Source organism: Bacillus rossius, chromosome 1 (genome assembly GCF_032445375.1).
Source record: "Bacillus rossius redtenbacheri isolate Brsri chromosome 1, Brsri_v3, whole genome shotgun sequence".
Taxonomy (NCBI): domain Eukaryota; kingdom Metazoa; phylum Arthropoda; class Insecta; order Phasmatodea; family Bacillidae; genus Bacillus; species Bacillus rossius.
In genome coordinates, this window is record NC_086330.1 from 363,290,883 (window position 1) to 363,318,431 (window position 27,549).

The following is a 27,549-nucleotide window of genomic DNA, read 5'->3' on the forward strand; positions in this document are numbered from 1 at the left end:
CCTCCTTCGCCTGCTTTACAACAAACTGCTCAGATTTAAATTTCTCATTCAACATGGAGATAAGACGGTTCTTGTTATGTTCATTTGATAGAAATAATTATTGTGGCATTGTCACCGACATTGTCTCATCAAACATAACATTTGCTGCTGTCAGCTTATTGCCTCTTCGAAGTCGTTCCGCAGATTTTATACCGTTAGCACTTGTTTCATCTGGATATCCATCGAAAACAATGGTTGCACCTTGTTCAAAGTAATGTTTAACATACTCGACATATTTATTTAATATTGACGAAAATGGTTCTCGGGCCTGCCACAACACACGGTGTAAGAGGTAGCCTCCATCTATGACAGAAGCAGAGTTACTCATATCCATTGAATCCTTTTCAGGAGTAAACAGTTCGTAGAATGCTGATTTGCGTGTTTTACGCACACCAACTTCGTCAAATAAGGACAACGGATACGGAGCCAGCTCAAATTGAAAGTATTGTTTCAGTTGTTCATTTGATTTTTTTATGTAATGAAATTCTGCGGAAAATCGTAACAGGGTTGACTGTAACTTCTTCCTTGTGAATTTTCACAGCAGAATTAACACATCGTAGGGGCATCACTCTTTGTTTTCGCTGAAACTTGACAATACCAAAATTACTGCCAATCATCCTCGAAATGCTGAAATTTCCGGCTTCATAAACTAGGTGGCAGTTAATCTCCTCTTCTCTTGTCAGTCCAGTACTTATGGACATTACTTCTTCCTTAACTGGGAATGGATAATGAGAGGTAAACCAGTCCAGCAATTTCTGTACATCAATGTCGTCTCTTAATATACGTGATGCCCTGGCAACAACATGCTGCTCAGTTGTCGCAAATGACACTCCACAGAATGTTTCAATTTGGTCTAAAATCGCAATAGCAGCAGGCATTGAAGAGATCCACTTTGCCAGAGTACTGTCTGTAATACATCTTACTTGTACATGTAAATGGTTTCCATATTCATAACTTAATGAATATCTAATAAAATCAAATGTTTAATATACTTGATTTTAACCTACATATTTACGATGAATAAATGCAAGCATTCTACTGAATTATCTATAAGTGGGAAAAAAACCAAAATCATTCACACCTCAACATGTAAAATCGCATATACCTGTTAATGTAAAAAATTAGTAAAATAATTAGGTTTTTCTAAATATTGAAATAAATTTCCTATAAATGATGTACCCCTTTTTTTTTTGTTTAATGATGAGCCGCTTCAGAGATGTTGAACGTGCAAAACCGATAGATTTGGAATTTCCCACAAATCTAAATAAATGAGTAATTTTCAAATTGTCTTCTAAAGAAAACGCAATACCCCTTTTTGTATATATGGTATTCATTTGAAGCGAAATTCAACTATCTAAGTTTAACTTCTTTACATACTTTTTGATTGGTCGCTTCGTTTTGGAGAAATTTGAGAAAAACCTCAAAAACAAACAAAAATATTCAGTTTTTTCAAAATGGCGGATGAAGCTTTACTCGGAAATTGGGGAAAACCTAATGTGATCATACTAGGGGTATGCTGAATACATTAAAACAGTTTCCAGCTTTCCTCTAATTATTCGTCAGCACTGTCTTTTTTTAGTCTAATTTATTGGCTTATAGAACTTGTGTTTAAATTTGTATTCAGATGACTGTTAATGTGTTTCTACTTTTTGTGTTGTAAATATGTTAATAGTATCAAAACAAAAATTACAGTAAAAATATTCTAATAGTATTTGGCTGAATAGTTAGCTAATGAGACATTACATCTTATTACATTGCCTGTTTGCTTTTGTACAAAAAGGTTTGCCAAAAAATAAATCAAACAATTGACCATATTTGGTCAATCACTTTGTGCGTGTTAATATATTAGCTGTTTGAATTTAATATTTAAATAAAAATAATTCCCTCCAGTTGCTTTCTCTGAGGCAGTGGACAAACATTTTTACAAATTTCTTGTTACATTAATATTTAATTGAGGAAGGGCCTTGCTGTTGGTGATTGCCAGTTATAAATGTTTCATTAAATTAATGTTAGTGATTCCTGAACAAAAGCATCTCGCTAAATATCGTGCCGTAACGTTTTTATACGTAAATATGTATACAGTATATAAAAATATAAAACGCTGTTTGGAGACTTCCATAGACTGTAATACTCAATAATGACACAATCCCAAAATGGTAATTGATGTATGTATATAAAAGAATATATTATGGTCTACTATAAATAAATCAAGTTTGCATTTAGATATGTTTGGCGATATCGAAACAATATGTATCTGTAATACAACTACAAAGATTTGTAGGGCAATAAACACGGTAGGTAGTTAATCACTAAAAAATGTCTTCATTAAAAAAAACACAGAAAAACTGGGATCCCAAACAATTTGTTAGTAAGCAGAATATTTCTTGATGAAAGTTTTTGGTTTGTAATAAAGTATATTCCTTTTCTTTTGTCGGTTTTTAAAAGTTTAAACTGTGTGTTCCCGTCTATAGAGAGTTTTAATGCTAGGGCTGTTTATCATTAAAAATGAGTACGCATGTCTTACTTAATAAGTTATCAAGATTCAACGATCAAGCCACGCGCCATTTCTTATGTACTAAGAAAACTGTTACGTATGAAGTTTAGATCACTTAGAATTTTAAATAGAACTGTTTGAGATATAACTTAAAAATCCCGTTTTTTTATTTCCTTTTAAATAACCTTTTTATGTGTAGTAAAACATCATTAATTTAGTAACATCTTATAATAAACGATGTAATAATGTGCAAATTAGACTGCAAAAATTACACATGCAATCACTGTGGTAACAACTCAGTTTTGATAAACTAAGACAAAAAGTGTTGGGATAAAACCCACGACCCATGGCACATTAGTGATACGTAAGCGACACCATTCCTTTAGAATATAATTTTTATTACACGCTATGTTTGTATATGTGTTTATTTAAAAGATAATAATTACATAAATCGTAATTCTCGGCGTTGTAGTTTTTAGATTTCCAATTTCACATATAGCTAATGTATACAAAACAACGGAACACAAAATACATTATCAATTATATGCAAGTATAAAAGTTTAGGAATGTACATTATAGAATATTTTATCATACAAATTTGTCTATATTTAACTCGGGTAGGTCATATGCTAAGATACGGTGGCAACCACTCGCTTCAGAAAGCCGAGTAGGCCCTACTCATCGGCAAGAGCCATGTGTTCCTTCAAGGACAGGACTCGCTGATAAAAGCTCTCGGGTGTGATGTCAGTCAGTGGAGTTGACAACACTGGTAAGCTGATCCCTGCCTGTCGCCCAGCGCGGCTCGGCACGGCCCGGGTGCGAGAGAGAGGGCAACCACAGATTGTAACTGAGATAAGGCGCGCTTCCAGCCGCCACCGCGGATAGAGCAGCCTCTGCTACCTAGCGGAATTCGGGCGACTGCATTAGCCTTCCAGCGCCCTTAATGTGCCCGCCTAACGAGAGGTGACGCGGGACGATAGGTGTGACCCTCGCTGGTGCTTCTAGCGCGGCATCGCCCCTATGCGCCGGGCTGTGTGTGAACTGGCGCGCATATTTCTCGCCGTGGATAGCGAAACTATGAGTTTTGAACGGTATCCGTAACACTATATGGCGGCGAAATTAAGATAAAGTTGTATTAGAAGTCCCTTGAATGTTTTCAAGAATATTTAGCTGGAGTTTCATGACGCGTTTTAGCCACTTCTACTGTTCTAAAAATACTGTTTGAAAACGAAAAACGGGAATAAAGCTATTCATCCGTCTTCAGCGTATTCTAAAATTATTTTCGTAAATAGACGCACCTTGGATATCTTGAGCAGTTTCCAAATGGCGTGTTCTAAAAAATACTGTTTGAAAACGAAAAACGGGAATAAAACTATTTATCCGCCCTCAGCATATTCTAAAAAACTATTTTCGTAAATAGACGCCACTTGGATGTCTTGAGCAGTTTCCAAATGGCGTGGTTTTTTTTTTCTGGATCTCTACACACTTCACGGGTTCAAAGGCGACGGTAGGTCTACTGCTAGGACCACAGTCCTGGGCTCCTAACCACTGCGGGACACGGCATCTGCGCCCGGGTCGAAGCCGAGATCGCGGCCTTCGAGCTCCGCCGTCCGCGCCGTGTTTTCCCTTTCGCCCGCCGGAGGTCGCCGCCGTCATCCGCGGAGATTGGCCGGCGGCGGCAGCCTTGGCCCGGGGAGGGGGGGGGGGGGGGGGACCCCGCCGCCGAGCCTCGCCAGTGAGGTCTGAGACTCCGACGCGGTCGGGTCGGCCGCAAGGGAGGGAAGAACCAGCGCAGTCGCTCGTCGTCCGAGAGTGAAAGTCGGGAGCAGTTGCGGCCGCTCGCCTCCGCTGTGGGGAGGGAAGTAAAGTCAGTTCTTGCTTCGCGAACCTCCTCGTCGATTATCCTGAGGCGAAGTAAAAAAATAAAAGTGGAAATCGCTCTCGCGATTCCGTAAAATCTAGTACTTTTTATTTTATTTCACGCGAGTTAAGTCAACGCGGAACTGCCGGAGTAGAGCCCTACCCCGCCGTCGGACGAAGAAGAAAAAAAAACGTAAATCGCGGCAATCGGCCACGGCCCGCTAGGTTCGCCCCAGTTATTCTCTCCTCTCTGCTCGCCCGGAGATGACATAACGTCTCCTCCCGCGCAGGTTCGGGGCGGGCCCAACCGACGCTTCAAGGTCCTCGCCGAGGCGCCGGCAGCGGCCCAGAAGGGCGTCGACTCCCGCGAGACCCTCTTCCCAGAAAAGGGCGCGCTAACGAGTTCAGGGGGTGGAACTGGAGAAGACATAGTTCCCCGAGAGGCGTGCGTGGCGCAAGATGACGGGAGACCTCCGGCAAGACACTAGCACCGGGCAACTCTTCGGCGTCTAGGACCAAGCAGAGGATCGTCGCCTTTGAAGGGTGAGTAGCAGATGCTTCCTAGTTCACTTCATTTCCCAGGAGAGTTTCCCCAAAGTGGTAGAAAACACAAATTTTTTCCTCTCACGCTGTTAAAAGATGAACACTGTCTCAACTTATCTTTCTTTTCTTCGCAATTTCACAGGAACCGAGTTTTCTTGCTATGAAGGTAGCTGTGAGTGTGATGTAAGACATGTTGACGGTGATTAAAAAAAAAACGGATTTGTTCAAATGGATAAAATGTGATAATTTCTCCACTTGCACCAATATAACTGCCGGTCATTTAAGGGTGGCATACACATTCTATCTTGATCACCGTGCATACCTTCATTTTATTTTTAAACATTTATATTATAATACTAAACTTATAACGATATACGACGTCACTAGGTGAATTTTCTGAAATAGTTGACTTTGGTTTTCATACTACGTGCTATATCGTGTGGGATTTTTTTAAAAAAAAGCTTATTGTTTATTTCATAGAAACATTAGACTAAATAAGCATAAACTGAACATGATTTTAGTGAAAGTAAAAAAATTAACAGTTTAGTTTCTCAATTATGTGCTCGGTTAATATGAAATTAAATTAAAAACCGTGCTATGGAGACGTGAAAGTAAATAAACGACGTATCTTCAGTTATTGCATGTCTTCCAAACCTGGTTCTGGTAACTCCTGTTGCTTAGACACGGTTTTTGGTGTAGCCATATTTCACTGATCCGCCAGTCATCAGTGAGAGTGATTCTACTGGTCAAAGTCTCGTGACGTCACTATCTGCCGAAGTCGCGTCGAGCGAGTAGGAAAGAGAGAGCGTTTGCTGTATAGTCCGTTCCAGACAATGTGGACATTATCGAATTCTTGCCAAGTGCTCTTTCTTTTAAGTTAAGGATATGATACAGTATTAAACTACTTGTCCTGGTGAACTGTCAGTTTGGAACAGGTTTTAAGACAGGCGTGGCTTGTTGATATTGGTGCAGCTTTCCACGGGAATGCGTGTCAGAAGTTGAGTGCGAAAAGTTGAGGTTGTCCGGAACGAGCTGTACGCGGCGTCGGCGCGCCGCCAAGCCGTGGCGGACGGCGGATCGTGACCGCGGGCACTAATGCGCCGGAGACCTGGTCGAACGAGCAGAACAGAAGCGCGCGCTATGCAGGGTGCGGCCCGCCGCGTCATATCACCTCCGGTCGGTGCCCGAACATAGCCGATGTTAGCTTCGCGCTCGTGCAACTTCGCGTTTGGAATTTAAATAGAAAAAAAACACCATTTTCACTAACTGGAGTGTTTTAAATATCGCTCACCTAACTCTGAAAATTTCTTGTTTATTTAAGATTTTTTTTTAGACGCGCGAAAACCTATTCTTAAAAAAAAATTACGAATTTTCTGAGAATTTTATATATGAAATAGAACTAGCATAACCAGAGGCGCAACAACAGGGGGGCAAGGGTATTTTGCCCTCCCCCCCTCCTCTGAAACCTTGAAGTGGGGGGGGGGGCAAAACGGGGGCAAAGAAAGTGCTATGTAATCAATTTTTAGATAGTAAAACTGCTTAAATAGCACCATTTTCCACCTTGGAATACAACTTTTCCCGGGGGAGGACCCCTGGACCCCCCGCTTCAATAGGGGGGATCGATGATTCTTTATAAAAAGGTAAATTGCCCCCCTGCCCACTTTTTGGAAATTTAGTTGTTGCGCCCCTGAGCATAACCTATATTTTACTTCTATAAAACAGTATGTGTCCATTCAAAAGTCACAGTTATAAAATGAAATAGTATAAACTGTACGAGATGTAGCTTGTTGGTTCAAGGTCACAAAGAGTTACTCAAACCATTTTACATAAGCGCATGCGCGAATACTGCTTTGTTGTTTTCTCGCTTGCAGTGTGAAATAAAGGCTCTTTACGCAATTGGTAGAGGGTGAACCTGTAAACTATATTTTGCAACAGGATGGAGCCCCTCCCCATTGGAATCTCTTTGTACGAGAGTGGTTGAACGTCGAAGTCCCTGGCCGTTGGATTGGTCGTAATGGTTCGAGACGACAGAGCTCTTTTTCGCTAGCCTCCACGTTCACCTGACATAACACCATACTATTTGTTTTTCCTTTGGAGCTTTATAAATGATCATGTCTACGTTCCGCCGCTACCTATTGATTTTCCTGAGTAAAGACACATAATTGAAGAGGCTATTGCTTCCATTACTCCGGACGTGTTAGGTTTGATGTGTTCCGTATAACTAAAGGTGCACATGTTGAACATGTGTAATAAAATTTGATTAGTTTACCTTCAATTTGATGTATGATTTTTTTGTATACATATAGTCTAAATTAAACGGTTATAACGTAAACCTACCATTGAAACTGGGCCATTTTTTATGGACATTCTGTATAAAAGAAACAGTAGATAGCAGAACGCGGATTTTTCGGTCGTCTGTCTGACTGGAGTTTAGTGAATAATACGTTTCTAATCACCCCACTCGCTTTCTGCAGGGCAGAAAACTGTTGATCTAAACTTATTATATCCTGGAGATTAGACTTCTCGGTTGCTGTAATTTCCCGCGCAGCCTTGTTACACTATCACTGCCAGTGGGAACGCCTATACCATACAATTTTAATGTACTTTTCGTAGAGTATTTAATTTAAGTATCCACATATATTAACACTTTTAATTGCATCAAACATTTATAAAATACCTCTTTCAGCCCTCCAGACTATAATATATGCAGTGACATAATCTTTGACTTATGTACAGGATACCCCACAGGATTAATCAAGAATGGAGAGAGACCGTTCAAACCAATTTTCGTACATATTTGCGCCTAAAACGGCGCGCACATCCACATTCAAGACTCATTGTACTTGGACTGTATCTGCACTTTACTTGAAAAACTGTGAGGTGGAGTTACACACACACACACACACACACACCACACATACCAAACACACCACATACACCACACGCACAAAAACACAAACAAATTGCTCCGGCAGTAAAAAAAAACTGTAAGTAAATACAATTTTGTACTCATAATTTCTAATGTGGGGGAAAACATTTTCTACAGCTCGTTTTTCTTGACAGTCTATTGACTCACTAACACTAATTACAGTTACGACTACTCTAAAAATATAAAAGTAAGCTAAAATAAATTGCTTTATTTACGTAACTATAATATTGTAAACAATTAGTGGTTAAGGTAATCAATTTAGAATACGTGAAATTACTTGTAAAACATTAATTTTAAAAACCATAAAAAACCACGAAAGCCAGAAGACCAGTAATGAAAGAAAAGAATAAAGACGGGTGTAAGATAAATATTTTTTTTCTAGATTAATTTTAATTTCAAAACATACGACATCCACCAAGATAGGGATCCAAACCACATATGTTTTGTACTGGCTATTGTCATATTTTAATGCTGGAATGAATTTGCAACGAACCTTCATTGAATTTTCAAATTCATTTGAGCAATGTGTGTTCAATAGTTAAAGTTTTAGGTAACATAATTGCTAGACGCGATAAAACAGGTACTTATTTTAACATCACAGAGTGCTCATATGTAAAAGCAGGTAATTAACTCCCCGACCCTTTCCCCCCCCCCCCCCTCAATTTATTTCTCATTAACGAAAAGCCCCGCAAAGCACTGCGTTGACCACATGGTTGTTTGTCTGCTGTGTCGCCGCTATTAGGAACTAATTCCCCTCCTCCGGTTGTTACTGAGGAATTTGTGGAAACCTTCACGAAGGGGAAAGACACTAACCTCGGCCCTGCTCGAGTATGCGTACTTACGCACGCATGAAGGGCCTCTGGCACCGCTGTTCGTGGAACGCCCTGGTTCGTGGAACGCCTCAGTTCGTGGAAGACTCGTGCTGCTCTGTATTCCACCCCGGTGTCACTTGCTAGTCTCGGACATGGAGTAAATAAATATCGCTAGTCACTTCCCTGGCGGCGACAATCTGCAGTACCTACTTCGCGAGACGTGGACATCTCTGTCGGAGAAACCGAAGGTTCCCTGAAATGGATTTTTTTTCCTCCTAGCCTAAGTTCATATCAAAGTGTACGAGAAACGTCCAGGTCAGGTGAGGACCTAGGCGTGTCTCAGGCTTAAAGCCAATACACCCGCGATCATGCTGAGATTTAACCGTGTGGGAAATGTCACGTGCATCAAATGCTACTGAGGTTGAAATTGTTTACAGCTCGGAATAAAAATAAACACTATTTTAAGAGTTTATAGAGTATTCAAAATGCCGCTCGTATAACCTAAACAACTCTAAAATTTAGTTACCTATACCTATACATACGGAATGCCTAAAGAATCTTTTAAGAAAGAAATATTATGAGGTCTTACTATCGTATTCTAGCCATGTTTGTATATGTGTAGTTGTCAGCAGACACTGTTATGAACAGTACCAATTTATTATTTAGTGACACTTATTTTTAGATTTAAAGATTTTTTTTGATTCTTAAACACTCACATGCATGTCATGTATGTGTGTCATGTATGTTTTACAGAAAAACATGACATTAAAAAAATGTTGTAAAAATTGAATGTTAACTGATATTGTCTGGCCCTTAGATTAGTTTAAAAAAAATGATGTCTGGTCATCGAAAAGAGTGAAGTGGGTCATTACTGACCTATAACATCACGAGAAAAAAATTAAAAAACAATTTTTTGCGAGAATTTTATTTATGTAGCACATACAAACCAATCTTTTACTTTTACAAAACAAACGCGGATAATGGGAAGACTACAGTTCACATGGATGAGTGTGACAACCGAACAGTTCTGAAGTTATCCGAAGTTTACCGATCTCTCGTGAAAAAAAACCGCACCATAATGCAAACATTTATATATTTTATGGTCATAGAGTATTTTAAATAACGTTAGCATAACCTAACCAACCCATTTAATTTCAATTATGATAACCTAACCTAACTTAAACTAACCTCCCGGAAAAAAAAGAACTATTATTTATTGCAACGACCGAACATAACCTAAACTTTTACTTCTGTAAACTTCGGTACTGTTCGGGTTGCGGTTGTGGCGTTCATCCATGTGAAATGTAGGGTTATCCGCAGACTATTGGGCAGCCTTCTTTTCACAGACGAGAGAACCAAAACCCGAGGTTCCCCGAAGTTAATGTTTTTTTCCGTATCTTTAATGTAGCTATCCTAACCAAATCAACCGTCCACGATGTTTAAAAGTATTTATAATTTAGCTAACCTAACCTAATTGACCATTAGTATCCTTTTATCAACACCGCCATATTTATTTACAATGAACAAATAAAAAAAAAACCGAAGAAGCACGATCGGCCGTTTGGCTCTCTCGTCTGTGAAAAGAAGGCTGCCCCAGACTATTCGGGCGTTCTTATTCTGGTTCAATGAATCGTTAATTTCCTCGCACGTCGGCGCGGTAGCTTGAGGTGTGTCTGGCCGACGGACGGCGCGGCGTCTTCGCGCGGTGAGCCTGAGCCCCGGGTTCTCGTGACATTTTACGAGACCCCGGGTGACGCAACCTTTCAACTCCGAGCACCCGCATCGCCATCCCTTTCCAATCCCCGACGCGGCCTTCGGCAACCGCCGCCGCCGCCGTGCCGGGACGAGACGCCCGCTGCTGCTGGCTGCTTCTTGTCGCCCCGGGCCTCGCGAGTTGAGGCGAGGGCGAGCCGTACCAGGGGGTTTTCAGACGAGACGGAGACAGTCAAATATTTTTGAAGAAAAATAGTTATATAATAGCTTCTAGTTTAACGCATTCTTTTTTTTTTTTACGTTCTTATGATGATTCACATACTGGAGAGTTATGATTTAATACAATTTTTTTGGACATACTCCATTGCAGTTTTGCACCGTGTGCCATGACTAGAGACCTGCAAAATTCGAGGATTCATTCGGTGATAGGCTAGAATTCAAACACATATACCACTTAGATGATTTTGCTATTGGCTTACTGTTCATCTGGACGAATCTTAAACCAGTTATAAACCCTCAACCAAAGAAGGATCGAATCTCAGACGAACCAGGCTGAGACGACTTACAAGTCAGCAGCCAATGAACTTGCGTCATTTGCCCGAGTGTACAGGGGTATGTGCAGTCTATCCTGAAGGCCATCGAAACCGCGAATTTTGCAGGTCCCTAGCCATGACAAACCGCTCCAGATTTATTACATGTGTCTGATTACGAAAATAATTCAACAGTCCTTGCACTTCTACCTTCAAGTCACGGTCCATGGTTTCATCTATAACGTATACTTTTAGGACAGTGAAAAATGCTAAAACGAGTGTTTTCACGAATTTTTCAGGTATGAAATTTCTGTTCAGAGTATTTTAAATGATGGGTATTGTAAAGTGCAGGGAGAATTTATCTTTAATATCACGCCATAAAGTCATAAAGCCGGCGCTTAAAGTTCCGTAGAGGCGCGTTAAGAACGCAAAGACTGAACGCCAGTTCTGTGCCTGGCGCTTAGAGGTCGTGAGGCGTGTGAAGCGCGAGTCAGTGTCGCCCTTAGCGCCCCCGCGCTCTTAGAGGTCATGCACCCAGCCAGATACCACAGATTTGCGCCCCGGCCGATCGGCAGTAAACAAGAAGTTATGTTCTTGCCGAACGTAATTTGACCAACAGTCACTTCAACTCGTCATTTCTCCAACATTTCGGGAAAATGACTTTCAGTCATCTGACTGATACCCGTTGAATTCTCCGCGGATGTGGCTTCCCAGTTTTTTTTTCCCTCAGGAATTCCTGAAAGATCCTCCGGAAATTTTAAAAAAAAGTGAACTTATCTTTCAGTACTTACCAGCGATATGTAACATCTAACCTCGGTAACAAGCAAATTAACGTGTTCTCATGTTCCAAATACATTTATAATAGGAAACTTGGACCCGATATTTAACGTAGAATTATCTAAAATAATGCCGAGCGTGATAAATATACGCAAATTGGGTTTTAAACTACCTTTCTTTGATGCGAATCACACTTAGTTTCTGCACCCGCCACTAGAATTCGCCGCTGGAGCAGCTACTTCGACTGTCGAATCATTTGAGTAGCAGACCGATATTTTAAACTATGTAATGAAAGACTTCGATAAAAGCTAAAAAAAAAAAGACATGAAAAAATAACTGAATCTCGGGTTGGGACTTGATTTTCGACAAGAAACTTCTATTAAAATACTGTATCTCTTGTTAAAATACATTAAACAGTTAACACTATGAAATTTCCTTTTTCTTTGTGAACTTTATGGCTCGCCGTCCGCCACAGATGGAAGCACCGTGGGTACACATTTCCGTTCCATGCGGCACCCGTTCCTTTCACGAAATTACTCCCACCAAATGCCGCATGCCGAGAGCTAAGACGTTACACATCAAAAAAAGAGTCACGGATGCCTTCAGTTGTTGACGCACGCCGTCGCGGAACGAGTGTGCGTGTCCCACACGATACACCTACCCCCTGCCCCTCCTCTAGGGGGCTCTTCCCACCACCTTCGCCGTCGGCGTTGTATAATCGCGGCAGCCGTGAAATAACAGCGCGCGCGCGGGCGCTATTATGGCGCGCCGCGCCGCGCGCTTAATTACCACACAATGGCGGCGCGGTGGCGTGCGAGGGTTCTCTGCTTCTTCCGGGCGGCTCTCCCTCCCCCCTCCTCCTCTTCCAATCCCTACCAAACATCCCAGACACACGCCCCGGCAACACTTTCTCTGACTAACCGAGTCTCTGAAAGGTCCTCCCCCCCGAGTTGTTTTGCCAGCGGCCCGTCACCGCCTCGTCTCCCGACACTACGCCAGGTACCACACACTCCCGACGCCAACTGCCTCCGGTACTGCGGTGTAACTAAGGCCCGGAAGAATTCTCCGAATCATTGCTCGGTAGGCTAAAATTCAATTACCTATACCTAGGAACCGGAAAAATTCGCGGGTAAATGACCTGTAGGATGAACTCCATAGTTCTACGTACACTCAGTCAAATACCACCCACTCATTGGCTGCTGTCTTGTGAGACGTCCCAACGTAGCAGCCTGTGATTCGATGAAGCTTTGGTCGGGCGTTTCTCATTGGCCCAGAGTCATCCAGGTGAGTTGTGAGCCAATAGCAGAGGCAGCACTTAGGTATAACTATTTGTATTTTAGCCCATCTAGAAATGAATTCGCGAAATTTTCAGGTCTCTACCTATACCTAGGTCAAAATATCTTAACACATATTAGACTGCAACAAGATATACCAGCACCAACAGAGTTTCTTCCTTGTGGTTGGCGGCCTTCTACGAGAGAAGTCGTTGCCTTATTTGATCGATCTACTCAGGACGCGTTTGCTTCCGCACTGACTTACTGTGATGGGATGGGTGTTGTAACAATCGACATGTACCTGAAAGAAACCCACCCAATCACGAAACACAGACGATGCTACAGTGTTTTAACATTTAGCTGGCCTGGGTATCTTTTTGCGAAATATGCATGGCCTTACCTATACCTTCAAGCTGTTTTTTACTTTTGGCTCACTTGTTCATCTGGACCGTTGAAGAAACCCTCAACCAAAGAATCACGGGCAAAACCAGTGGAGACGACTCACGAGTCAGCAGCCATTGAACTTGCATTATTTTCCCCCCCGTGTGCAGGGTATTGTGTAATCTATCCTGAAGGGAACTGAACCCGCAATTATTTCAATTCCCTACACATTTGCAACACATGAACTGTGGTTTTGAACACCGAGTAGCCTCCCAACTAATAATATCTCACATAGGTACGATCCTTGTCTTTTTTTTTATACCTAGATTACGTCCTGAATTCTAAGTCTTTACACAGTTGAACTGAATATTCATTGAACCTCAGGTAGTTTTGACACAATCCGATGGTCAAGAGACCAATAAAAACATCACAAAATTCAACCGACACAATCCAATCCGGTTGAAGGTAAAATGCGACAGTAGCCAATGGGCAATGGAGTTCCTTCTGGAACCAGAAAGCAACGCGGTTTATGTGGGTCAGCGATACACCAGCTGTCTTCTCAGTGAACTAGTATCGACACCTCCTAGATATCTGAGCCAGTTCTCTGTGTTATTGGAGCTGGACAAATGAGACTGTCGTGTTTCGTGGCACCAACTGTAGATAATGTTGTAGTTGAGTACCAAACAGTTTGTTGGCGAACACGTAGGACCATGCATATTGCGCGTAAAGATACCCCACGCCAGCTGAAAGTTAAAACACTGTAGCATCGTCTGTATTCCGTGACTGGGTGGGTTTCTGTCAGGTGCATGTCTACTGTTACAACACCAATCACAGTAAGTCAGTGCGGAAGCAAACGTGTCCTGAGTGGCGCGGGTATATCTTGTTGCAGTATAATAGGCGTTCAGATTTTTTCATGAAAAAATGCCTACTCGTGTCGATACAAAATTGATTTCTTTCCACAGCTGGTCACAGTAGGCACTGAAAAATGTTTAAGAACAAATTAATGAAAATAACTGGTGCAATCTAATCTTTGCATCATCATTCAAATACAGAAAAACGTTCTTAGCGACCATCTGAAGGTTTGGGGTTTTAACTTCAGAAAATTTGATTCGATTTTTTAAGTTTTGCTTAATTTTTAATAAGAACTTGTATGCGATGTTTAATTACTAGTGAAAGTTTTGTAGTTGTCGGTACAGAAAACATAGCAGCATATTAAATGTTGTTCACTAGTCACTCGCTTTATGCCGTTAAGATGATATGAGAGAGGCACTAAAACAAAGGCATCCAAAAAAAGCAGACGCATTCACGGTACAACCCGATACAACCAGAGTTTGCTACCAGGATTTTGCCAGATATGCATGAGGTACTAATTGGGAAAAACCAGAATAGATAGAAGGCAGATGTTTTCATTATAAAGTATAGGTTAGTGGGCGTGTCGTCTACTTTCGCACGAGAATCAGTTGCGAGTTTCACCTTATTAGTGGTATTTTTTTTAAATATCGGGCTTACTAATGATAATTAACTCTTCGGTAATACTCAAGCTAAAAAAAAGTGATGGTTCACTGTATGCAATCTAACACATAGGGATAATATTTACCTAGTAGTTCTATGGACAGAATGTTTTAGGATCGTATGCGAGGTATTTTACGAACTGGGATGCTATATTTTTTGGCTTTAACTTTCTCGCAATAATTCATTTCTGCCGTTCCAGAATACTAAATTCTGTTTTTCCTCTCCGGACTACAACCCCCCCCCCCTCCCCCCCCCCCTCAAGTAAACTCGTTCAGAGGTATGCTAATTCGGAAAGTTCTGGAAGCTGGTTTCTCGCGCGAGATCAATCCCAGTGTAATCTTCCACGTTTCCGAGTCCAGCTGCATGACGGGACCCCAGACGATCACTTCCTCGGCCAGATGCTTCCACCCGCGGCTTACGTCATTCGTGAATGGATGGAGGGAGGGGAAGGGGCTAATCTCAGTCGTAACGGCGAGAGAGAAAGAGAGAGAGAGAGAGAGAGAGAGAGAGAGAGAGAGAGAAGATTTTGGACAAGAAGTTACCACCCACAGAAGGGACACGTCGAAAGGGAAGGAAGCTTATCGCGTTCTCGGGAAAGAAGTCCACATCCCACCGTACCTTTGAGACGCATCAGAAGTATATATATATATATATATATATATATATATATATATATATAATGTAAAAATATTCAGAATGATTCAAGAGGAGTTATCGCCACTCACACAATTCAAAGCAATTTGTGTCACACAAACGCGGTTTCTAGCCCAAAAATATTAAGGAGTTGTTAGAAGCACAATTAAAGTGACAGTAAAAATTCTCAGATATATTTCGCGATAGTCTAAAATTCTAATGCATGTACCTCTAAGCTGCTTTCGCTATTGGCTCGCTGTTCACCAATGAGAAAACACTCAACCAAGAAGTATCGAGACGACTCACGAGTCAGCAGCCAATGAATAGAGACCGGAAAAAATTCGCGAATTCATTTCGCGGTAGGTGAAAATTCAAATACCTGTACCTTTGGGTTGATTATCCTGTTGGCTCACAGTTTAACTAGAGGACTCTGGGCCAACGAGGGACCATCAGCCAAAGAATAATCAAATCACAAGGCTACCCAGTCGAGACGTATCTCAAGTTAACAGCCATAATGAACAGGTAGTATTTTCCCGAGCAAGCAGAGGATTTTGGAAGCTAGCCTAGAGGTCATTGAACCCGCGAATTTTTCCAGTCCCTACCAATGAACTGGTGCTATTTCCCCAAATATACAGAGGGCTGTGCAGTCTATCCTGACGGTCATCGAAACGGCAAATCTTTTTTCCCGTTCGTAATGACTAGGGACACCTGTATTTCGCGATTTCATTTCATTTCAAGGTATTTCACAAAACACTGTAGCTTTTTGTAAGAGTCGTGGCAAGTTGTGATGGTGCAGTAGTACGGTGACCACATTCTCATTGGCCCCGTCAAGAGCGGGACGACACCTCTCACCGACCTCAGCCAATAACCACAGGAGAAAAGCTACAGTATTTTGTGGAATACCGTGACACGAAATGTATTCGCGAAATACAGGTGTCCCTAGAAATGACTTCTGGATCTGTGCCGGATAACAGAATGTTGCGAACCGATGAATGCCGAATGAAAGACCATCGCCGGCGAGGCGGCTAGACGTGCTGCCCCTGTGGGGCCCACGTGACCGCGGACCTCCTCGGCGTGTGGTTGGTCGCCCGGCCGCCGCAGCCGTGCGCGCAGCCAATTAGCACGCCCGTGCCTCCTGCTCGCTACCTGCCTTCACGCCGGGTCCGAACTGCGCCAAGCACTTCCCCGCCAGAACTTCATTTCACCTCGAGACTGAGGTTTCAACACGGCCAATAACTAGAGACTGGAAAAATTCGCTCTTTGGAAGACCTCTAGGATAGACTCCACAACCCTCTACACACTCAGGCAAATGCCACCTGCTCATTGGCTACTGACTCGTGACACCTGTTGACTTGGACGCTTGCGATTCGATACTTTTTTGGTTGAAGGTTTTCCATTGGCTCATAGTCCTTCAGATAATTTGTGAGTCAAACACAGAAGCAATATAAGGTACAGTTGTTTGGATTCTAGCATTTCATGAAATGAACCCGCGAATTTTTCCGGTCTCTACCAATAATTAACGAAAATCGTTCTCGTCACGCTCTTTTAGTAAGTCAGAAATGGCAGAGACCGAAAAAAATCGCGGTTTCAGTGACAGGCTCCAAAGTCTTTTCGCAAGCTCCGACAGTTGACATCTGTTTATTGGCTCTGTCCACTTGAGAGTAACCTGGTGTGAGTTATTTGTTTAAGGCGGCCCCCATTGGCCAAGAGTCCTCCACATAAACTGTACGCCAATCGAAGACGCAGTCTAAAGTTGTATTTATTGAATTTTAGCTCATCGTTAAATGAAACAGCGAAATTTTCCGGTACCTAGAAATTAATCAGTTTCGCGGGAAAATTAGACAGTCCGTAAGGATGGAATTAATTGTCCTTAATGTATTTTGTTGACGTCGTGGTGGGGTTAAAAGGAGATGGGACCAAGTAAATGAATTGGGGGGGGGGGGGGGGTTGTGTGTTTATGGGAGTAACCCGAAAATAAACCCATCGGCACACGGCAAAGTGACTCCGAGGACAGGGACTAGAACATATTAAAAAACAAAAAAAGTTATTTAAAGATTAAATTGTTTCACAAAAGCCTCCCAAAAAAAGACTCAGCGCTCGTACGTTCGCCTTGGTATCCAAAAAAAAAATGAAAAGTATTCCTTTGTGATTTAAAAAAAAACACACTCTCAATCTCATATGCCCATCTTTACATAAACATTTTTAGTTACGATAGTTAGTTGTAGGAGGTAAAATATTCGCTGGTTTAATGGGTATTTCAGCGCTATTACTGACCACTGGACTGTTCACGTTGGACTTGGAGTGAGCGACCAACCAGAAACCTTTTTTTTTGTAATGTTGTTCGCTTTGTTCGGTAATTGAAGCCGTCTGCTACCGGGCTGTCGGGGTTGTCGGCTAAGGTTTTCTTTTTGGGGGGGGGGGGGGGGGCTGCCTGCCCCCGAGCGCTGGGTTATTAGGGGGCGCAGGTTGGGCAGGAAAGTTTTTTTATAGACTACAAAAAAATGTGAAATACGAGGGGAATAGTAAAATAAAATAACTTTACAATATCTGTGAAGATGAGCTGTATTACCCCATTTGCTGGGTTTTCGTGAGCACAGGCAATGCCACGACGTGGGTGCTTGCCAAGGCAGGGTGATCCTGCAATGGTTTACCATTGCCTTCCGCGGTATTGAAGGGGTGAAAGGGACATCACAAACACCCAGTCCTGAACCCAGGGAGAAGGTTTGAGAAATCCCCTTCCCGACCCAACAGCCCTACACGCTAGCCACTAGACAAAGAGGGCGGACGTACAAAATCTGTAGGGACATGTTTTTTTTTTTCGCGGAGTAATCTGTCCGCTCATTAGACTGCAGTAAGGCATGTCTGCGCTAGTTATTTCGTATGGTCAAGAAGCAATTTCCTTAAATGACCTGGCCATTCAGGGCGCGTTTGCTTGCACACGGAATAAAAATGATTTGTGTGCTAACAGTGGACGTGTACCTTTAATAACACAGCCACCCACGAAACACAGACTATACTACAAAGTTTTTAACTCTCAGCTGGTATGGAAATCTTTCCGCGAAATGTACAAATCTTCAACAATAATCACTCCGGGGTTTGATAAAATTAAAACCTTGCATAAATAGACACAGGGAAAATTCTTGGTTTTAATTACAATTTAGGCTAAAATACAAATGCATGTACGTTTAAGCTGCTTTCGCTATTGGCTCGCTGTTCACCTGGACGACTCTGGGCCAGTGAGAATACCTCGACCAAAGAAGCATCGAATCACGGGCGAACCAGTTGAGACGGCTTACGAGTCAGCAGCCAATGAAATGGCGTTTGTTTGCCCGAAGTGTGTAGAGACACGACATTGTATTCTATCCTTAAGGTCAAGGAAACAGCGCATTTGCCCAGTCCCCATGCATAAACATGTATGCGTGGTGCGTTTATTGCTGTTGAGAAAGTCGGGTGGGGTACACACGATTTCCAGCCCGGTAGCAAGAGAGTCTAGTTCCGTCCCTGCTTTTTGTTGCTACACGTGGATCCGCCATCTTCGCGTCACATTTCCGTGCATCGAACTCTATTCCATTTTCCCGAAATTACTCCTACCATGTCTGTACAATGAACTAGGATGTTAACACATCAATAGAGACACGTAAATTAATTAATTTAGTCGCAAGTTAGAATGCAAACCTTCACACTCTCGCTCTGTGTTCATGATTGGACCGCAGTTATTAGGTCACGCCCCTCCGAGACCGTGAGCCAACGACGCCCAGCTAGTAGAGAAGTAGGCGAATCGGGTAGTGCCTATTAACAAGGATAAACATGCCCTCGCTAAGAAATCAACCAATGGGAAAGCGAACATGGGTTGAGCACACCTATTACCTTACATTCTACTCTGAAGCCAGACGAATCTGCGAAATTTCCGGGTCTCTACACATCAGTAGGGGGAGGCATTTTCGCGAAAAAAAACCTGAAAGCATATTAGATGGCAACAAGGTATACCCGCACCACCGGTTCCTTCATTGTGATTGACGGCCGTCTGCGAGAGAAGTTGTTCCCTTATTTGATCGAGCCACTCAGGACGCGTTTGCTTCCGCGCTTAATTACTTCGATTGGTGTTGTAACAGTCGACATGTACCTGAAAAAATATTCTCACCCAATCACGGAACACAGATGACGCTATAGTGTTTTAACTTTCATCTAGTCTGGGAATCTTTTCGCGAAATATGCATGGCCCTACACATCAGTAATCCTTTGTCATTAAAAAGAAGAAAAAAACACCTATCGGCGGCTATCGGGCCGACGTCTGGAAGCCCAAAACAGCCGGGTTCGCGCGGGACCGGGAACAATGATAAGGCACCCCCACCCCCCTCCACACGACTGCTGGTGCGCGCTATCTGCCCCTGTCGCGCGCTATCTGCCCCGGGCATCACGCGATAGCGAACAGCGCCGCGTCGTGCTTGGAGCGGAACTAGCGCGACCCCTGCTGGAGGCCCTGAAACACCGTCAAGAAACCTCAGTGCCTTTGGGTCGAGGCTTTGAATATATATACTGTATAGAAGTCGCGAGTGGATAGGATTTACTCTACGTTTTTCAAAAGCGTATGATGAGCAGCTTGGGAACTTCACCGCTGCAGTGCGCTGCCGTAACGCCCTGTATCGTCTTAGTTGTTATTTACACGTTAGAGCGCAGCTCTGTCGCCCGCTGTCATTCCCCGCACCCCCCACCTATCATTCACTGCAGCTCAAGTTCGTTCAACGGGAGGGGGAAGGGGTGTTTGAAGAGTTCGACACTTGTCCGCCAGGGACCACCACAAGTCGATGCCCTAGAGATGGTGGCGATTGCGGCGTTGAATTAACCAACTACCTCAAAACCGTATTAGAAATTTTAACATGGGCTGGCGACTTCTATACAGTATATATATTCAAAGGTCGAGGTTCCGGAGGGTCGTGACGTCACCGCAAACGTCATTAGCGCCGCGTACCCAACAGTCCACAGCGATGGAAGCCACGACTACAACCCAAACAGCTCCCCTTGTTTACCGGAGTAAAACGTTAGGTTAGGCTCTATCAATGCAATAAATAATAGTTTTTTTTTTTTATTTTCCGGGAGGGTAGATAAGGTTGGTTAGGTTAGCTGTATTTAAAATACTATATGACCGTAAAAATACATACAGCCTTCCAATATGTAGGAACTCGAAAATCTCGCAATTTCGATGACCTTCTGGATAGGCTGCTTGGGAAAATAACGCCAGTTCGTTGGCTGCTGACGTGTGAGACGTCTCAACTGATTTGCCTGTGATTCTGTGCGTCATTGTCCAACAGCAAACTAAGCTTAAGCATATTGCGACTTGAACCCATGAATATTTTTCCCGGTCTCTAGCAAGGTCGTGTTTTATTTTTCCACAAGCGATCGGCAAACATCGGACAATGTCGGAACTCTTAGGGCGTGGCTCTCATCCCTGTGAACTGCGGGTTTCCCCAATCAGCACGGTCTTATGGTAATCCGTCTCCTTGGCATGACCCGTCCGCTTAATGAAACTCGCGGTGGCTTGCGAACTAACGGCGCTAGTAGTAGCTTTGCCCAATATTATCTAACACTGGGTTTATTGGTAGTTGCGTATATCATTGAATATTATTAGTAATTCTGTCACATTTTAAAAAGTCGTTTACCTTTTTGGTTTTTTTTTCTTTTATTTAGGCGCTTCGTGAGTGCTTAATGCATAGCAATAAATGACTTGTCATTTTTAGTGGAATTATACACATTTCTGCCATAAGGAAGCAGGTATTAAATGCCAAGCGCGTATTCCAAGCAGGGAGACTTTTTTTTTTGTTGAAAATTTTAATCTTCAAGCATGGATAATTCTTTAAAATTTATTTTTTTGTAATCCATTTATTAAAATTTATACAATTTTATGTATAATTATTTAATTATAAAGTTTTACAACACTGTCGCCTTTCTTTTTGATTATCTAATTAATAGTTATCGATAGGGACAGGAAAAATTCGCGGGTTCAATGACCTCTAGGATGAACTCCATAGTTCTACGTACACTCGGTCAAATGCCACCCACCCATTGGCTGCTGTCTTGTGAGACGTCCCAACGTAGCAGCCTGTGATTCGATAAAGTTTTGGTCGGGTGTTTCTCACTGGCCCAGAGTCATCCAGGTGAGGTGTGAGCCAATAGCAGAGGAAGCACTGAGGTATAACTATTTGTATTTTAGCCTGTCGCGAAATGAATTCGCGAATTTTTCCGGTCTCTACGTGATAGTCCTGACTGTTCGTGTGCGGGGGGGGGGGGGGGTTGAAGAGGAGCCACGCGGGGTTTGCGCCTCTGTAAGCTCGACTGTTCTGCGGCGACGAGGGCGCGGACTCGCGGTTGCGTCACCGCGGGGAAACGCGGTCAGCGCCGACCGTCGAAGGTGGTGAGGAGGGGGAAGGAGGCTGACCAGTAGCTAATTAGCGCGACGCCGCGGCTGGCGCGCGCGAACGCACCGGGGACAGGAAGAGAGTAGAAGTTTTTTTTTTTGCGCTAATGTGTTCGATAGGGCGCGAATCGCATTCGCCCCAACGGGCGTGACATAACGGCTTCCTGCAGCTCTGCTGGCCTGAATCGGCGCGATGCCGTAACTTGGAAACACCGCAAGATATAATTTCCTAAGTTATGTGTAGGGACATCTGTATTTCGCGATTTCATTTCATGTCAAGGTATTTCACAAAACACTGTAGCTGTTTCTAAGAGTCATGGCTAGAGACCCAGAAAATTCGCGGGTTCAATGACCTCCAGGATAGACTCCAATATCCTCTACACACTCGGGCAAATGCCAACTGTTCTTTGGCTGCTGACTTGTGAGTCGTCTCGACTGGGTGGCCTGTGATTCGACATGTCTATGAGTGAGGGTCTCTAATTGGCCCTCAGTCCTCCAGATTAACAGTGAACCAATGACAGAAGCAGCACTAAGGTATAATTATTTGAATTTTAGCATAACACGAAATGAACCCGCGAATTTTCCGGGTCTCTAGTCATGGCAAATTGTGAGGGTGCAGCAGTACGGTGACCACATTCTCATTGGCCCCGTCAAGAGCGGGACGAAACCTCTCAACGACCTCAGCCAATAACCACAGGAGAAAAGCTACAGTGTTTTGTGAAATACCTTGACACGAAATATATTCGTGAAATACAGGTGTCCCTAGTTATGTGGTTCTATCATGTGATCGTTCGAAGTTGTATGTTTCTATGTCACGTGAAATAATCAAATAATACAGCGAGTGAATTATTTAACCACCAAATGCTGACGCTGAATCTATTTGAAGTAATAGCCTGATCCGTATATATAGTCAGTGTCAAGTTTGAACAAGTTGTGACTTGTCAGTTGGCATCCAGAGCTTGAAGAGTGAGGTCGTGTTTACCGTGTCTGTCACGCATCACGGATAGACCCTGAAATTTATAGGATTCGTCTGGCCTCAGGGTATAATTCAAAGTCACATGGTACTAGCTGGGCATCATTAGCTCACAGTCGTAGAGAGGCTTGTGGCAATAACTGCGGTCCAATCATGGACACATGTGAAGGTTTGCATTCAAACTTGCGACTAATTGAATGCGCGTAATTTCTGTATCTCTAATCGCGTGTTTCGAACAACGCGGAAACATTAAATTATGTTTGGAAACGGAGACCAGAAAAAATGGTTCGTGCTGAAAGGAAAAACTTTTGTCTCCATTCCCGACGTTGATAGGGTAACGACGGAGAAGTTGAAGGCTCTTCCAGAAAACCTTCCAGAAATGTTTCCAATCATGTGATACATTGGGATTAGTGTGCATCGCTAACAAATGAGAGTACTTTGAAGGAAATTAGTTCAGATTTTATTTAAGCTTATTACTTTGTTCGTAATAAAATTACTAGCCTTTTTTTTATCACTCTTCGTGTGTGTTTCTGATATACGTGTTTCTAAGTTATGGAAGTTTTACGTTATGCGTTTCCAAGTTGTGACAATTCTAAGTTTAGATTTATTTTTTAGCTATCCCTCCTGGACTCACACCCCGCCATATTACCCCCCGCCCCCCCCCCCCACCTTTTTTTTGTTCCCCTTCGCGTTTCTTCGGACAAACACATACCTCTCTTCGAATATCCACACCTTTCCATTTCTATTCCTTCAGGGGTGCGGAAGGTTTATAGTTTGACGGGTGCCTGAAATTAATCGAGTTACTTTTTTTTTAATCTTTGACTCGCTTCCAATTTGGAACTGAACCAGCTTTCAGCCGACTGAAATTCCCGGAGAGCACTCGTTCACGTGTGTTCGGCCAGCTGTGCCGCGAGTCCCTTAGTGTAGTCTGCAAGATCTCGTTGCACTGTTCCAGTGTCGCACTCGACTCCGCGAACGAGCGAGCGATCATGTGGACTGTCGTATGTTTAGGGACCGGAAAAATTCGCTGGTTCAGTGACCTGCAGGATGAACTCCATAGTTCTACGTACACTCGGTCAAATGCCACCCACTCATTGGCTGCTGTCTTGTGAGACGTCCCAGCGTAGCAGCCTGTGATTCGATAAAGCTTTGGTCGGACGTTTCTCATTGGCCCAGAGTCATCCAGGTGAGTTGTGAGCCAATTGCAAGAGGCAGCACTGAGGTATAACTATTTGTCTGCCTGTCGCGAAATGAACTCGCGAATTTTTCCGGTCTCTACGTATGTTCACTGGCTGCCACCTTGCCCCGCCTACTCCTCCGCATCCTCCACGACTCAGTCGGATTCTCTCTTGACGGTTCTCGTTGGATTTCAGTCCTTCACGCTGCTGAAACATTTCACCTTCAACTTTAAAACGAAGAGCGCTGGTTGCAAATTACTAGGGACAGGAAAAATTCGCGGTTTCGACGGCCTTCAGGATGGACTGCACATTCCCCTGTTAAACTCGGGCAAATAATGCCAGTTCATTGGCTGCTGACTTGTAAGTCGTCTCAGCTGGTTTGTCTGTGATTCGATCCTTCTTTGGTTGGAGGTTTATATATAATTTGGTTGAGATTCGTCCAGATGAACAGTAAAGCCAAAAGCAAAATCATCTAAAAGGTATATGTATTTGACTTCTAGCCTATAGCCGAATGAATTCGCGAATTTTTTCCGGTCTCTACAAATTACTCAGGGATCTCCGTTAATATACGGCTGTCTTCTTAAAATCACGGACACAGAGTTCACTTACTCTAAACATGAATGCAAAATAAATTTTGGTATATTAACGAAACATTCAAAAACTGGTTAAGTATAAATTAAGAACACGAAGATTAGGTTATTTGAAATTACAAAGAACTCTTAGTTTATTTGAGGTGAATTGTTCGTTCACTGTAATTTATAACAGTGTAGAACGTGTCTAACAGCCCGTGATATAATGACAAGCACGACAAGGGTCACTTTCGCGTACAGACATGTGCAATTTAAAAACTGTAGCCACCTTAGCATACCTTAAAAGCGTGTCTATCTGAAGAGCAGTTCCTACCTTAAAAGTTTCTCAGCTGTTAGTAGGTATATTACAAACAGATAAATAAATATGACTCAAATTTTCCGTAGAGCAGTAGTTCCCAAACTTTTCAGATAAGGATTCGTTTTGAAGCAGAAGTTTTTCGTGGAACCCCCATTACTAGGCACTGGAAATTTTTTCTGTTTCGGTGGCCTTCAGGATAGTCTACACAGTTCTCTGTGCATTCAAGCAATTAACGCCAGTTTATTGGCTTCTGACTTGTGAGTCGTCCCAACTGGTTTTACTGTGATTCGATACTTCTTCGGATGAGGTTTCACAATCGGCCCAGAGTCGTCCAGATGAAAAATAAGCCAATAGCAAAATCAGCTTTGAAGGTTGAGCCTATCGCAAAATGAAATTGCTAATTATTCCGGTCTCTCTCTACACATGAAATGTTTAGTGTTTAGTTGTACCTGGCACATTTAACACGATACGTATCCGTAAGTATGAATAATGTGGTTTACATATTAATACTGGAAATTATATTAAAAAGAGAGGCAATATTTATTATTTTTTTCGTAACTGCCACAGAGGAAGCCCCTGAGAGTCAGCGATGGTCGACTTTAGTCAATTCGTGGGCCAGATATATTTTTGAAAATAACCCGAGGGCCAGACGCATATTGGTTAATACTAAATTTCTTACGACAATTTTTAAATGTGGTATTATTCTGAATCATAGCAATAAAAAACGTTATTTAAATGATTCAAGCAATGTGGAATTTTGATCTAATAGAATTTCTTGGACATACGCCATTGCAGTTTAGCACTGTTTATTATGTTAAAAAAATCAAGAACGCAAATTAAGAAATAAAAATGAAAACTTAAACCCACTGATGTCAAACAGATATTCAAGTTTGAATGTTTCCGTCTGTGCTGTCGTCGGGTTGTTCATTTTTTTAAGTGTAATCCGTTGGGTTAATCTATGGGGTTGTCTTTACGAAATAAAACAATCAAATAAAAATAAATCAAACATAAAATATCCTAATTTCTTTACTCGAGGAAAATCATTACTTCAATATTCTATGCGTAAACGTTGGAGTACTTAAAGTCTGTTATTTCCAGAGGTTTTAGTGTGAGAAACAATTTTCTTTTTAAAAATTCCATTATAAATAGGAACCGGAAAAATTCGTGGGTTCAATGCCCTGCAGGATGAACTCCATAGTTCTACATACACTTGATCAAATGCCACCCACTCATTGGCTGCTGTGTTTTGAGACGTTCCAACGTAGAAGCCTGTGATTCGATATAGCTTTGGTCGGGTGTTTCTCATTGGCCCAGAGTCATCCAGGTTGAGTTGTGAGCCAATACCAGAGGCAGCACTGAGGTATAGATAACTATTTGTATTTTAGCCTGTCGCGAAATGAATTCACGAATTTTTCCGGTCTCTAATTATGAAACATACTTACTTGTGAGAAATGGTAGGATTGCGTGGGGTCCCCTCCTGCACAGGAGCCTGACTCCGGCCCTGTGAACCCGCTGCAGCAGCACCGCCCAGTGCCGGGCCGCGGCGGGCTGCGAACCCGCGACTCCAGGCGCCGCGGCGCTTGCCGCCACGCGCGAGGGAGGGAGGGCTGCGGGCAAGTGTGCCAGTGGGTCAGCCCGCCAGTGTCCCGACGCGCTCGCGGCACACACACACGGCGGCTTGCGTCACACCCTCGCGACAAAGAGCTGTTATCGCCGCCTAGCGGAAGGGTCGACCCCTTCCCCCCCCCCCCTCCTCACTGCACCTTGCGGCGGTGTTGCCAAACGTGGCGTAACCCACCGCGACCTTCAGGATGGACCGCACAGTCCCTCTATGTGCTCGGGCACAACGCCGGTTCATTGGCCGCTGAGGCGTGGGTCGTCTGAAGTCTGAACCCCATAAACACACAACCTCCTCCCCCCACCCCTTTTCTTCACAAAATAACGTTACGTAACTAGGGACTTTGAATTTGATAGTGTCCAGCCAGCTGGTCCGGGGGGTCCTAACCCAGAAAATGTTTGAAAACCAGTTTTTCAAAATCGCTTTTTTTAAATGCAAATATAACTTTAAAATACTACACAAAAATTTGGATGTTAGGGTTAGTTCAAGCCAACTGTATTTTTTTTTTTTTTGGGGGGGGGGTGTTCTCCTTATATTTGTTTCTTATTACTTCCCTAGAGTTTGAAATCCCCCCCCCCCCCCCAAATTGCTTTTGGAGGAGCCCCCGGTCTCAACTGGTTGCTGAGCGGAACGATACTTCCTTGGTCGAGGTGTCCTCGTTGGCCAAGAGTCGTCCAGGTGAACAGTGAGCCAAGGTATTGAGTTTGGACTATTTGCGAAATTAATCCTGCGAATTAGTTTTATTCGATGCATGCGACAATCGCAATGATTGTTTGGCGACAGTCTGGATTTGGAATGTTGGTTCTCATCTGAAATATTAATTGTCAGTCCTGTTTGAATCGCCATGAAGAACTAGAAGCCCAATTAAAAAAATATAACTATGAAAAACATCCGGAAAGAAGGTGGGGAAATGTGGCTGCAGCCATAGAACACACAACATCTACTTGGTTGCCAATGCGTTTGTGTGTTCTAGCCCGGTCTTC

At 43.0% G+C, this 27,549-nt stretch overlaps 1 protein-coding gene across 8 annotated transcripts in view; it reads left to right on the plus strand.

Annotated features, from left to right (window-relative positions):
- The window catches only part of LOC134528333 (A disintegrin and metalloproteinase with thrombospondin motifs like), a 421,345-nt gene that overhangs the window by 204,542 nt on the left and 189,254 nt on the right, over positions 1-27,549 (plus strand). For 4 of the 8 annotated variants that reach the window (XM_063361870.1, XM_063361869.1, XM_063361871.1 and 1 more), the window contains one exon: positions 4,684-4,936. The exons of 1 other annotated variant lie outside the window; for it this stretch is intronic. The gene's annotated coding sequence lies outside the window, so the exon portion shown is untranslated. Of the gene's footprint in view, positions 1-4,261; positions 4,937-27,549 lie in introns of those variants that run through there. 3 more of the 8 variants (XM_063361875.1, XM_063361877.1, XM_063361876.1) reach the window with 1 other exon arrangement.